Below are 13,915 nucleotides of genomic sequence, written 5' to 3' on the forward strand. Positions count from 1 at the left end.
GTTTTTGATACAATCTTTTCAAATTTAATTTAGTTGCTCAGTTGCATTTGAGAAAGCTGATGTTACTATGACTAATATTTGGAGGATATAAATTCATTTAGAAAGAACCCAAACATGAAAAGTATGCATATATTAAATCTAAAGTGCCAACACAAAAGTAAATTAATATAGTCATTAATAAGCATCGTGTCTCCAGTTCTGCAGCATTTGTAAATAGAATCGGCTTACAGTAAATAATGGTCTGCAGTATAAAATCTCATTAAAATATTAGAGTAAGCAAGTATTACAAACACTTTAAATTATTTCCGGGTTTTTATTTTATTTTGGGGTTTTTAAAATTTAATTTTATTTTGGTTTTTTAATTTAATTTATTTGTTTAAGGTCTCAATACTGTAGGCAAACTCAGGGCAATATCAGAAGCTCTTCACTCATTCTTGTGACAGCTGCATGCACAACTTGGAACTGATGACTGCTCACCCTAGTAACCCTGATGTTAATTTTGTCTCTGTGTGTGTAGTCCAATCTTGACGCTGCTCTTATCTGTCCTTTGACATTCCTAGGGGCCAGGGGATCCTGACTTCCACCTATTGACTCTAATTGAGCCTCTAATACAGCATCATGGGCTGTGACAGCTTTTGCTCTCTCTGCTCTCTTCCTCTGGAATTCCTTGCTTTTAGGGAAATCAAGTGTCCGGGAGGTGCTGTTTACCATCGCTTTGCCATTTGCCCATGTGTATCAGGAAAGAGGGCAAGTGGTTTTCTAAGTCGTGTTGCATGATAATCTGCCAGATATTTCAAATCCTATGAACTCTGAGACTTCCTATCTTACTGAAACAATGGAATAAACATCACCTGTTAATACTGCTATTGAATGTAACTGCTTGAGAGGGATTTTTCTGCTGGTCTTTACTCTTACTCTCTCGTCTGTGATTGTACTTGCTACTGAAGCTTTAGAAATAAACAACCTTTACTAGCACACAAAATCTCTGAGATTCAGAGACATGCTAAAAAGCAAAAAGCCCTGCTCTCAAGTAATCCATTGTTATTTGTTTGTGCATTTACTACTGCAAACAGTAGTGGTGGCTCTACTTGTGGCTCTTGCTCCGCATTTTTTGGTTGCAAAAACAATTCAAACAATGGAGTTCCAAAAGATGCAAATAGTTTGAGTTTATTTAAAGTGAAATCACTTGCAGTGGAGGATACAGTGCTGCTAGGTGTGAGATGGGGAGATACCCACCAAAAGGGAAGGATTGATTGTCAGGATTGTAATTGTTACACCCCTTCGTACCATTACAACTAATGACTTGGAGGTGATGAATTCAATCCTGTTCATGGTAATGAAATGAATATCAAGATTTTCTGTGTTCCTGTTAGCCAAGTTTGGATGTATTTGAAGTGTTTCAAAATATGGTAAGTATTTTGTTAGCCTTTTGTTAATCCTGAGTGTGCTTTATGTGACAGTGAATGGAAAGGTGATCGACTCGGTAAGTGCCATCCCTTTTTCCTGGGGCATCAGTTGTGCAGACCGACAGCCATAGAAAATGCTTATACCTACCAGCTGTTTTAGTGCAAAAGGTGTGTGGACTGTTGTATTACTTTCCATAAAAATGTTTGGTGCTGTTCATTGCTTAACTTTATATTGTGTTTAGTAGGATTTATGGGGGTTGTATTTTTCTTGGAAAAAACCAGATTTGAACCGTAGAGGCTTCTATAGCTTTGTGAGAGTGACTGACTTAGTGTTCAAATAAAGCTACTCTAGAGGTGCAGCAGTGGGTGGAGGAGGGCCGTGTGCAGAGCAGGATCATATAGCACTTCTAATTCTGTCGTGCTAGCCAAGGGTATCAGTGCCAGCTGACAGAAAGATGAGGGAAAGATTTTTTTTCCATCAGAGTAAAAAAGTAAAAGTGTCAGTAGGTCGCCATCACAAGGTGACGTTGTCATGAGCTTTCCACAACAGTAATAACATGTAATGGTGTTATAATCAATTCTAGTTTCCTGAATTCTTTCTGCAGGATAATTTTAATCTGTTTAAGGAGATTATTAAGAATGAGGAAGAAGAAAAGCTTTTGGAGCTACAGATGAAATTCTCTAATAGCACATTATGTGAGCTCTCAAGCTAAAATGCTGAGAAATGGATGAAAGCAAAGATTTGGTGATTCCTAACTTCTGAAGGATTGACTTCATATCTTTACAGATTCTTGTATCGGTAAAAAGGGAGTTAGGATTGTAAAAATGCTAGGTTGTTAGATTTCTGTTCTAGTTTAAAAAAATAATCAGAATACTGGTTGAAACATATAGAATAACAATCCATACATATGTAACAAAGTACCTGAATGTGAACTGCAGAGCCAAAAACTGTTTGAGTATCTGGAATTTGCACACCATTGTTCCAAGCAATTAATTAATTCATGATCTCTTTGGAGAGTTACCATCTTTTCCAGGTTTGTGGAGAAGTGATACACTCTGAAATAAGATAAAAAGGCAAGTAGTCAAGCAGTTACACTACTTGTGGTTCCAGCTTGAACAGTCGTTTTGAGTCTTGGTGAATTGAGTCTTTTGTAGCTGTTTCCACAATTTCCTGATGTGCAACAGTGCAGGCAATTGCAGAGTTCCTTCTGTGGAATCAAAATCAGATGTTAGGAAAATATTATGGGATATAATTTTAAAATTACTGATTTTCACAGTCATCCCACTTTTGTTTTCTCCAGTTAAATAGTGGATGGAATCAATATAGTCCTGTTGCCTGTCAAGACTGCATCTTAATTGAAAATTCTGTTAAAAATATAATTGCATGCCTTCTGCAAGGATACAGAGTCAAGGAATACTTAAAGATACTTTTCGCCTGATGCTCAGTGGAGAGAGTTTTGTTGTGAAGGTTTGCTGTGTGAAAATACAGGTAAGACTAAGTAACCACAGAAAAAGGAGATTGATTTCCCACATCTAATAGCTCCCTTTATACAGATCTCTCAAAGACATGGTATTTTAGTACCATTTTTCTGTGATTCCAAGATTAATTTGGAACATGAAAGTGAATCACTGAGGAGACTTGTGAGAACACATCTGATTCTGTGAAATTAGAAGACAACATATCAAAGATATTCATGAAAATAGATGCTTGTGTGACTGTAAAATTTTAGTTATGTTGATACAAGAATTAATAGAAACAGGATATAATAAGAAGCTTTTAGTATATGTAGACCACTAATGAAACACTTAAGCTCAAAATAGCAGTGAAAATTAATGTAACAGCTTTCTCTTTTCCTGTCAGTTGACTTTAGTTTACATAGGTCTCTATTACAGCAAAAATTACGGGAATGTGACACAGAGATGAGGAAGGCTGATTCAGGAGTTAAATGCCTCTTGAAAAAATGCTTTATTAAAATTTCATATGTGCTGAGGAAATATATTGGAAAACATTAAAAAGAAAAGTGAAAATCCCCATTTTTAGTTTAAGTTCAATGGGAGAAGTTCAGCTAATTTTCCAGATACTAGTGATATTTACAGTTTATAGGCCAAAGAGCAGGACATTTCTGACTTTTGAAGCATGAAGAAAAGGAAACTTTATTTGGTATCATTCAGAATACATTGAGAGGAGGCTGTTAAGTGGAAACAATTGGTTGTGTTAGCAAGAGTTGTGCAGATAATTTATGTTCTTTTTATTGCAGATAAACCACAGGTTTTTAAATAATAATTCAGTTCAATTGGCAGTTTAATGACAGCATTGAAACATCAAATGTGTTGTGACTACTGAATGCCAAGGAGAAACTACCTTTTTGTGCACAGGTAACTAACAGACAAAGTGTGCTTCAAAGTAAGTGTTCTTAAAAGCTTAATATAAAATTGTGCAATTTTAAAAAATAATTCTACAATGTTAAATAGGTATTTTTTACATATTAGGAAGCCTTTTAGCTTTTCCACCAACAGCTAGCTGATAATTGCTATCAGACACCACTGATGAAAGCTCCTGTTGGGAAACCTCTTAATGCACATTGGATTTGTATGTAAAGGGGGGGGGGATACTATGAGCTACGTAAAATATCCTATTGATTTACTAAGCTCATGCATCTGTGCTTAAAATGTTTAAGTGGACCTAATGTAACCACCCCTACTTTCTTTGAGAAAATTTAGCCACAGATTATGTGTCAAACTTCTGTAGCAAACCATGCCACTGACTGTTTGTGGCCCAGATGACTCCGACTGCTTTGCTCATCCTGCTAAAACGTGGTGTCCACTTCTGACATATAAATACACTTGGCTCTTCTGAGGATCCCGATGTCACAAATCCCAGTCTTGTTCTGTCTGCTCTGCTACAATACTGTCACTGTCTAAAGGCAACATACATTAGGTGGATTAGAAAATAGTGAAAATTAGGTTTCATGGTAGCTGTAGGTGCTAGAACACGTACAGCAAGATGCTTGGGCAGTTCTGTGTAGGTGTATATTGTGCTTGGAATAAGGCTGTAACAGCTCATGGTAGAACAGCCCTGAGACTTCGGTGAAGTCCTGAGAATCACTGGTGCCATTTGAACGGATATAAATGTTTATAGATTGGGCCTTAAAAACTTTTGAGCCTTTTCCTAGACCTTACACCAAATGTTAATTCTAATCATCTATAAATTATGAAAATAAAGTGGGGAGGAAAGCTTACCTTGGCTGTAAGAACAGACTCTTGGAGGAGCTGATAGGAGCCCTGTAACTTGAGATGTTCTATATCAGAATGAAGCATGAACAAATACATATCAAACCCCTGATTTTAATCTGTTCATGTTCTCTATTTTGGCAGGAGCAGTCAGTGTCTTAACTTCAGAGGTGTACTTTGCAGACATGGTTCACTGTGTTATGCTTGGTTTGCAGGGAACGAGTTGCCATCTCGATTTTGGGTTTTCTGCCTCCCACGTTCATTTTCCCAGCATGAGTTGCAGATGCTGGGTGACAACACATTCCCACTGTCATTGCTGAATTTCCAGGCATGCTGGGATTGCTCATTCCTGTGCCTCACAGGATGAGAGGCTGCAGAGTTCCAGTGTGCTGTTGAGCTCCAGTCGGACGTTTATCTCTAATACTGTGCAGGATTTATGTGTGATAAGTGTCTTTTAACATTCCATTCTGCCCTTAAGGTTTTTAGACTACTAGGAAAGAAAGTAGCTTTCATGGTGTCTCAGCCATTTTCACAGGCAAGCCTTACAGCATGGTTACTTGACATTTAATATGATTGTGTGATATGAGTCTGACTTTCAGGGATTTGGGAAGAAGCCATAGTCTAAACTGGTACTAAGAGCAGCCTGTTCTTTTTCTCAGCCCTTGTATACAGCTCTGTGTGCCTCTCTTGGATGGTAGATAACTGCAAGCTGGGCTTAGCAGGGTGAAGATTGTGCAATGCATTCAACACATTTGAGTGCTACTCCACATATCTGTGGTGATGATGTGAACATGATGCCCACTCTCTGCTTTATATCACTAGGTGCCTCTCAGAGCGCGGCCTTCCTCCTCTCCTCTCCTTTCCAAGACTAATGTATCCAAAGGAGCATAGTAATATGGTTAGATGTAAGCCAGGGTTAATATTAGTGCTCTGCTTGAAATGGCATCAAAAGGCTGCAGTGAGCCACATGCTCAATGAGCCTTGTTGGCTTTTTATTTCCACTCATCGTGTGTGGCCAATTTGTTAGGTAGCTGCTGTTTGCAGGCATCGTTTCATGGTGCATTGCCTCTGCAGAACCAGCCATACATGAAAAGCCAGGGCATTTGTTCCTGCAGGTGGCAGAAATGTGAACTATTTGAGTGCTTTTTGCTATTCGCTGTTGGCCGTTACCTCTTCTCTAGGTATTGCTTTGTCTTCTGGATTTTATCACAGGTATGTCTACATGTCTATACCACTAAACTCTCTTCTTCAGCACCAATTTCATCAAAGACTTTGCAAGTGATCCAACAGATGTTTAAAGAGTTTCTTCATTGTTTCCAAAGAAGAATTTACTTCTGGGATGAAATAGTTGGTAATGCCAGTGTGTGTTGGGAGGGGGTGACAGCTGCATTCTCTGCTTCACAGGGCTGCTAGAAAGGAAACCTCATCAGTATTCAGGAGTGGCAAGACGTCATGAAAATCATGCATGCACACAGAGAATATAAAAAGCACAGCTGAAATAATTTTCATCTTAGAACACCAAGATGATGGGGGTTTTCTCTATATATAGTAGTGAGACCTGAAGAGCAGTAGCAAGCAAAAAAGAAAGGTGGGAAAACCATTTGGTGAATGGTGTAAGTGTTTCACATACACCATTCAATGACAATATTCATAAAAATCTTTTATAAAGTGACAATATTTATAAAAATCTTCTGGTTGCAATAGGTTTTGGAAGATCAAGCTTGTTCTTTGAAGTCAGTTAATCGAACACTGCAAAAAGATGGAATATTCACACAGTGAGAAAGACTAACGTAGAGAAAGGAGTTTAATTACAGGATACTTATCAAATAGCAGATCAAGTGGACAAAAAGAGATACGCGGCCCATGAAGTACTCTTGCATGGTATTTTTATCTTGCAAACACTGAAAGCAAGGTTCTGAAACAAGGTTATTGCAGATCCTGCTGCATTGACAAGGGATGACTTAAGGTACACCATCTGTCTCTGCTTATGAAAATACTTACATGTAATGAAAGGAAGACAGACGACTCCTCAAAAGTTTCTGTTAATTTAGGCCAAATTCTGGGACTCCTGATTAAAATGTGGATTTCAGTCTTTCAGCTCTCTCCTAGAATTCCTTATGTTGGATTCAAGCTCTGTGAGTTAAAAAAGGAGGCAGTGAAATAGTTAAAAAATAAATTTTCTCTTGATTTGACTAGAGAAATAGCCCACAGTTATCGTATAACTGTAAAAAAATCTAAATCAAATATTCTATATTCTATCTTGCAACTTGAGACAATTACTTATTTTTTTTTAGGTCTGAAGAGTACTTTAAAGCATATTGCATAATTTTAAGCAACAAGTGCAAAAATAAACAAATATGAAACAGTAAAGATTTGTAATTATATTAGCATTGTTATTATTTTAAATTAACTTTTACCTCAGGGCCTCAAAGTAACACTGATTATGGTCAGTTGCAGATTAGAGGACAGGAACAGGCTGGAGCAAAACCTCCTGCACAGCAGTGACACCATGATTCTCCTGTAAACCGTCTGTAAAAATGTCTGTGCATTTTCAATACAGCCAGTCAAAACCTCAATCTGGAAGTTATTTTGCATTATGAGAGTTTAACCTCAGCACCCTAGCAATGTTATTGTTGTCAGTGAGTACTCAGAACTGCTCTCAGGCCGTAACATCAGGCAAGCGATGCCTGAGAATGTAATCCACAGGGCTCTGCCTCCTGAATTCTAACACTGAAATTGTGTTAAGGTTAAAAACAAAGCAAGAACCTATGTGCAATTTGAAAAATGCAAGAAGTTTACAGTTGTACTTGATTTGGTATTTCCTCTCCTCTCTTCCCAATCCCATTATAAATGAGGGCCCCAAGTGCAGTTTTGTTTCTGACTGTAAATTTTGGCTATAATGCTTGTCTGCCCTTTGTCTCCACAATGTGAAATCATCACACCTTATATCCGCCTTATCAGTAAACCTCAATTTTGTCCTTTTCTCAAACAAAAATGGTGATTATTGTCCCTGGCAAGTCTATTTTCAAGTGTGAAATTTAGGATAATTAAGCAATGGGGATCCTTAATCAAGGAGCTGACTGCAGAATTCACTAGAGGACTGATACTTCAGAAGCAGCTACTTTGAGAAATCAGAAAAAGTGGTCAAAAGTAAATTATTCTGTGGTTCACAGGAAAATACTTTTGTCCTGAAGGAAGCATTCTGGACATGTGGCGAAGCAAGGGAATGCAGCATTGCAGCCACATAACCTGTGTAGGGAGCCTGAACAGACTGTCAGATGGGAATGCACTGCCAAGGTGGGCTTTCAGATCCTGGGATCACAGCAGGGGAGTTCCCAAAGGAATGTGCACCTCCAGAGCTGATCCAGGGTCCTTGTCCCTGGAATCTGCAGACAAATCCAACAAGGACATGCTGTCAGACCATTACTACAGCCAAGTAAAGGTAGTGATATTCTATGCATGTCTCTGGGGAAGAGAGGTCCTGGTGATGTTATAGCACTGGGTGCAGTGGTGTGGAAGAGTGACACCTATCTCTGGCTTGACAGCATGGGCTGCTATGCTTTTGAAATCAATCCCCTCAGGGCCTTGAGGTGTGACAGAAATCTTCCTGAAGCAGCTTCCTCTTCAAGTGCACTTGCCCAGGTCCTACTCTGTGTAGGACCAAGTCCTGGTGCCCAAGTGAGCCAGATGTGCAGAACACCAAGTTAACACAGCTCTCTATTACTTATGGTCCTTGTTCATAGGCTACTGGGTCCTCTCATAGGAAAAGACATAAGAACACCTTGGATTCTTGTATATTTGTGTGGGGGGAAGGAATAATTCCTGGAACTGTAGAGGTCCAGCTGTGAGGACACTCTGGAGTAGCAAGCATGGGAAAAGATGACTGATGGCCCATTATGAGGTTGAAGGACATTGCCACTCCCTGAGCAGCGCTTCAAGCAAAAGCTGAAGCTTGCATTATAAAAATGAGAGCTTTTCATCTCTCCTTTTTGCTGTCACTTCTTCCCCAAGAAAACAGCTGAAGGCTCTCATCCCTGCCCCATCCACCCAAGCAGGCACAGAGCAGTCAGAGGTGATAACTTTTCAGTAACCAAGACCTCTGGAGCACGTTCAAACCCTCAGAAAAAGGGAGGAAAACACCTCACCCTTCAGGTTCTGAAAGAAGAAATCAAACCAAGACCTCTGGAGCAGGTTCAAACCCTCAGAAAAAGGGAGGAAAACACCTCACCCTTCAGGTTCTGGAAGAAGAAATCAAAAGCAACAGCTATAACACAGGAAAGGTGATGCTGTCCTAATGACATGACAAGACATCAGCCTGTGTTCAATTTCCCACACCCAGAGCTTTTTTGCATAGTTAGACCACAAGAAAAGCCACTCAAGGAGTATTAAAAAAACAAAACCATTTTGGGGCTTTATTTTCTTAAAAGTTTTCCACTAGGATAAACATACATTCATTCCAGATGATCTCCCCACAGGATTACACCATGGTGTCTTGTAGTACACGTTGCCATGCAGGCAGCCTGCTCATCATGGTGTCACTTGGCAAGCAGCATGAATATTGATCTGTATAAAGTCTTGGTACTGAGTTTCTGCCCTGTGAACCTCTCCTATTGCAGGTACCCACCCGCTACTGCAGGCAGCAGCACTCAGATCCAAAGCAGTTTGAGCACCCAGAACAAGGAACAAATCACCTACTCTTGGTGACTGTTTTTTGCTATGGATGGCAAACAATGGCTCTGAAACCTCCAAATCCATCTTCACTGCTCTTCAGTGTTTAAATAGTACTGCAAGGGGGGGAGGGGGGGGAGTTTTGTTTTGGTTTTTTTTAAATTGTAGGCAATGCTTCCTAGATTTATGTGGGACTTGAATTCTGAAGTACAGTGAAGGGCCACTGAAAGTCAGAGCGCAGAGCGAGTATCCTCATACCCTGTAGTGACACTCCTGATACATTGGGTAAGCACCCATTTGTTTAACACAGCTCCAGGCAAATAGACTGGGGCGGGTGGGGCTGGAATTCCAAGATTTCATCTCCTAAGTATGTGACACAGTTCAGTACTTACCTGAAAGGAACAGGCAGAACGTGGTACGTGCTCTGTGTTTGAGGTATCAAGGTCTGGAAGAGGGAAATGTGTGACCAGAATGCACAGAGGAATCCTCAAGTGTCAACCTTCAAGTAGCAGTTATACGGGATGGACTTATCTTTTTAAAACAAAACAAAGCATGCTATTTATAACCCCACTGATAAATGACTTTTTAAAAAGGATTCTGAAGCCTCGTGGTTCTTTATCACCTAAAATTCAACTGCCCTGCTGAATATTTCTTTTCTGGATAACTATCAGAGGTGTAAAGTAATGTTCTGTTAGAAGTGTGGCTGTGAAACGCATTTGTGTACTTGTTCTAAGTTTAGTCTTCTGAAAGTTGTGTTCATGTAACTCAACTTTTCCAAAAAATAGCAACAATATGGCTTTTGCATTTTGGTGTGGTTTGCATGATTGTATCTATTTAATTAGTCTTCTGTTAACTAAATGGCTCATACTGATCTTTTTGCATCACTGCTGGCTGATTGCATTTCATAGGTCTGAACAGAGGCTTTTCTCTCTTACAAGATGGTCCTAAGAACCCAGTTACAGTGCATGAACCCTCTGAACAGTCTGTGTGATTTTTAACTGATGTTTTTATTTCACAAGTTTAATACATACGTCTGTATTTATGTGTAAACATTGAAAAAAATGAAACTCAAAGTCTTTTAATACAGCTGAAATGTAAATGTAAGTTAAACACAGAAATTAGAGACATGGGGCCAAAGTGCCACTGTAATAAATTACCTAACTAGTGGTAGTTTGTAGCTGCCCTGAGAGTTAGATGTAGATTACAATCTGCATCTTAATCTTCCTTCTTTACAGAGAGAAAGAGTAGCCTGTCTCACGTCTATATTTGGTGCAGAGTGCATACTCCACTGTGCTAACACACCACATCAGGAAGGAATTTCAAATGCTCCCAAGGAATTTAGTAACAAAAGTCCTGTTGGCTTTCCTTACATGCATGGGCAAGGGAACATAGTAATCCTGTGTAATAAACTGTTCTCTTTCTGCTGCCGCTGCTGGAGCCTGAACAACGGACTAATGAACCCTCTAATGTCTCTTCACCCTCCTGAGAGAGTTGAATACCCTGGGCCACCGTCTTTGTTGACAACCTTTCAACTGGGCTGACCTGTGCATTTGCCACCTGTGAGCTGCTAAAACGGCTTCACTTTTGCATTCACCAGAGTAGAGGCCCACAGGCTGTGCAGCATTTGTTTTGGACAACACCCAGTGAGACAGAAATGTTGAGCTTCACCAGGGGTGCTGATGGGGTAAGTTTGTTCTCCAGCTGATTCTGTGGAAACTGGGGAGCCTCCCTGCCATTTCTGCAGTAAACTTAGGAGGATGTGCTGATGTCTTCACCTGGAACATGAGAGAAGACGACATGATCCCTTTGCAATTCACACTTGTGGATTGTTTTCTGTTTTGTTTCAGTTTTTTTACCCCTTTCAAAAGTTAAAATTTTCACTGTTTGTATTTTGCCATTATATTTACACTCAAATAGTCATCAAGTCACTTCTTTCTTATGTCTTTTCTCTAGCTGTCACTTTAAGGAAAGGTGTAAGTCCAACTTGTATTTTTTATTGTCTGTGACAACAAAATCAAATTAAACTTGCTAAAAAACATGATAGTGTAAGTAATGTGTTTCAGTTTGGAGAAATCTGTTCGGATAGCTTGACTTTGAGGTACAGCTGTTAATCACTTGGAGCTGTCAATGGCTTCAGAATTATTACAGGGGCTCATGCTCCCTTCTCTTCCTTTCCTCAAAGTGCTTTTTATCCTCTTCCTCCAGTTTACTGTTATCCGAAACCACCTCACGGGTATCTGCAGGTAAAGAATCTAAAGAATTTTTGGTTTTTTTTTTTTTTTTGCATGGGGTTATGTTTAAAAAGGAAAGGAACTTCTTTCTGAAAGCACTAATGTGTTAATCCATTCTCAGAACAAGAAATTTGTTCTGCTGCAGGGGTTCTTAAGAGGAGAATCCAACACCAGTTTTTTATGCTGCCCATCTTGAATCATGTGCTAAGATAACAAGATATAAAGAAAGCAGATTAGATGAGCACATTACTGCCAAGCTTAGTTTATTAATTCTGTATTTCTGAAAATAGGGTGATTGTACACTCTTCTGAAATATAAAAATGTAAGCAGTCCCTATGTGCTGCATACCTCTTTATCTTGTATATAAGGCTAGAAAAGCACAGGAAGACAATTTTTAAAATAACAGATGCTAGAAAGAATGGTGTTTGTTTATATAACACTTAGAATCTGGAGTTCTAAATTTAAAGGTTATATGAGCATTCTTAAAATTAATGTGGAGGCTGAAGTGACATTTGGTTGGTAACCCTAGTTAAATTTGTTGGATCTTTTCTATCATTTAATAAATAGTAGAGATTTAGGTGCTATTTTTACAGGTTCTAGGTACAAATAGCATGTATACTTTGTGGGAATCCTCTAAAATCCATAAGGAGGGATACAGGGAAGAGAAAGCTTCAGGGTGAAGGAGTGGGACATGATAAATCGATGACCAGTGGACTGAAATGTTTCAGCTGTCATTGCTCCCCATGTCTGTTTACTGTATGGGTTTTTTAAAATGTTGTTGTCCTTGGAAGCAAACAAACAGTGATTTTTGCTCTTACCATTGGACTAAATTAGCAGTGTTAAGGTGTTTGCTGATTTCTTGATCTCTGTACACTGCTGCTTTTACAGTTAGCAGTGTTGCTTCATTTTCTTTCACAGAGACATGTTCAGTGTGACAGGGATAACTTTCCTTTTGGTATTTTCTCTGCTTTGTGTGCTAATATTTTTTGGGTAGCTTTTTCTTTTCATGCTGATTTCCTAGTGTGGTAAGAAGTGTCTTCAGGACAGGTGATGAAGGAGAAAGCGTAGAAAGGTTTTTGTTAGGGTGATGCACAGGAAGAGTGGGAATATACAAGCTGTAATTCTTCACTATACTTTGATGTTTTAAAATTAATCTGTAACTATTGTTTCTGGAACTGAAACAATACTCCAGGCAACATGGACTATAGTTTGTTCTTGAAACTTTTTGCTGGAGGGAAGCAGGTTGTCTTTTACCCCTTGGGCAGTTTTCCACAGCTGTTTCCTAGCCCTTTATTGGCACTTTTATACTTTCTCTTTCCATGGTGGCAAGGACAGGACAATCTCCTTTTGGGGCCAGCAGGGTCCTGGGCTACTTTAGAGCCCCCTTTTCCTAAGTTCCCGGGCTCTCAACTGGCAGGGATATACCTTCTGCCTGTGCTGCAGCTCTTACCTACCTGATGTTAATGTCATTTACCCTGGCTGACCCTTTCCCTCTCTCTAGCCCTGCTTGCAGCACCTGTCCTGCCTCCAGAACTTGGCAGCAGTGACCCATCACTGCCATGGGGGAGCCAGGCCCATGAGGGTGCCTGTTGCTCCTGGGTATCTGGGTTTGTCGGAGGACAGACTTCCCTCGGTTTGGTCTGCAACTCAGTCCCAGGGCCCTGCTGGGCCTGTGGAGCAACTTGTGCTGGTCCTCGCCCTGCCTCTGGATGCAGGAAGTTGGTTTGTGCACAGCCTCTGCTTGTCCTGTCACTCTGGCCCTCAGTAGAAAAGGAATGTCTGCAAGGCCCACAGTTCCCTTCTGTTTTCTGTCAGCGTTCTCTCCAGGGCAGCTCTCTGCAAGAAAACTTCTTTCCATCTCAGTGTTAAGAAAGAGCTGACGTTCCAAGTTCCTGTTCCCCACAGGCCATCCATGTACTGTCTGGTCTCTGGGATGAGGTGCCTCTGTCTCCTGCCTTTCTCCCCTGACTGCTGCCAGGATGGTTTTTATCATTCTTGCTTTGGGGTTTTAGGAATACTTGGTTAGAATCTCAGTTTGTCACCCTGGAAACTTATTCAACCAGTGTAGGGTAAAGAGGAGCCTCTTCCAGGAAAAATACCTGCCTCCTGCTCAACCTTCACCCTTGATGTGACCTCCATGGCTGTTTTATGAGCTGTTTTGTTTTATGCTTGCTTTCATGCCCTCATTCCTGATGATACCTGGAAATGGTCCCTACTCAAAAGGTAAGACCATGGGAACCAGTAAAAAGCCACAAGCACAGACTTGGAGAAGACTGATGTCTTTGTCCCTCTTTCAGGTGGGGCTGTGGAAGCAGTGTTTATACACCTTTTTGCAAGCCCCATGAAGCCCATCAGTTTGAGGGATCCTTCTTTGCTGTG

General features: G+C 40.1%; 1 protein-coding gene across 4 annotated transcripts in view; it reads left to right on the forward strand.

Annotated features, from left to right (window-relative positions):
- The first annotated feature begins 10,420 nt into the window (after positions 1–10,420).
- The window catches only part of CCDC141 (coiled-coil domain containing 141), a 71,442-nt gene continuing 67,947 nt past the window's right edge, over positions 10,421–13,915 (forward strand). For 3 of the 4 annotated variants that reach the window (XM_032115184.1, XM_032115187.1, XM_032115188.1), the window contains exon 1: positions 10,425–10,989. The gene's annotated coding sequence lies outside the window, so the exon portion shown is untranslated. Of the gene's footprint in view, positions 10,990–13,915 lie in introns of all 4 variants that reach the window. The other variant, XM_032115186.1, reaches the window with a different exon arrangement.

The sequence above is a fragment of the Corvus moneduloides genome, chromosome 7 (assembly GCF_009650955.1).
Source record: "Corvus moneduloides isolate bCorMon1 chromosome 7, bCorMon1.pri, whole genome shotgun sequence".
In the NCBI taxonomy this organism is placed as follows: Eukaryota; Metazoa; Chordata; class Aves; order Passeriformes; family Corvidae; genus Corvus; species Corvus moneduloides.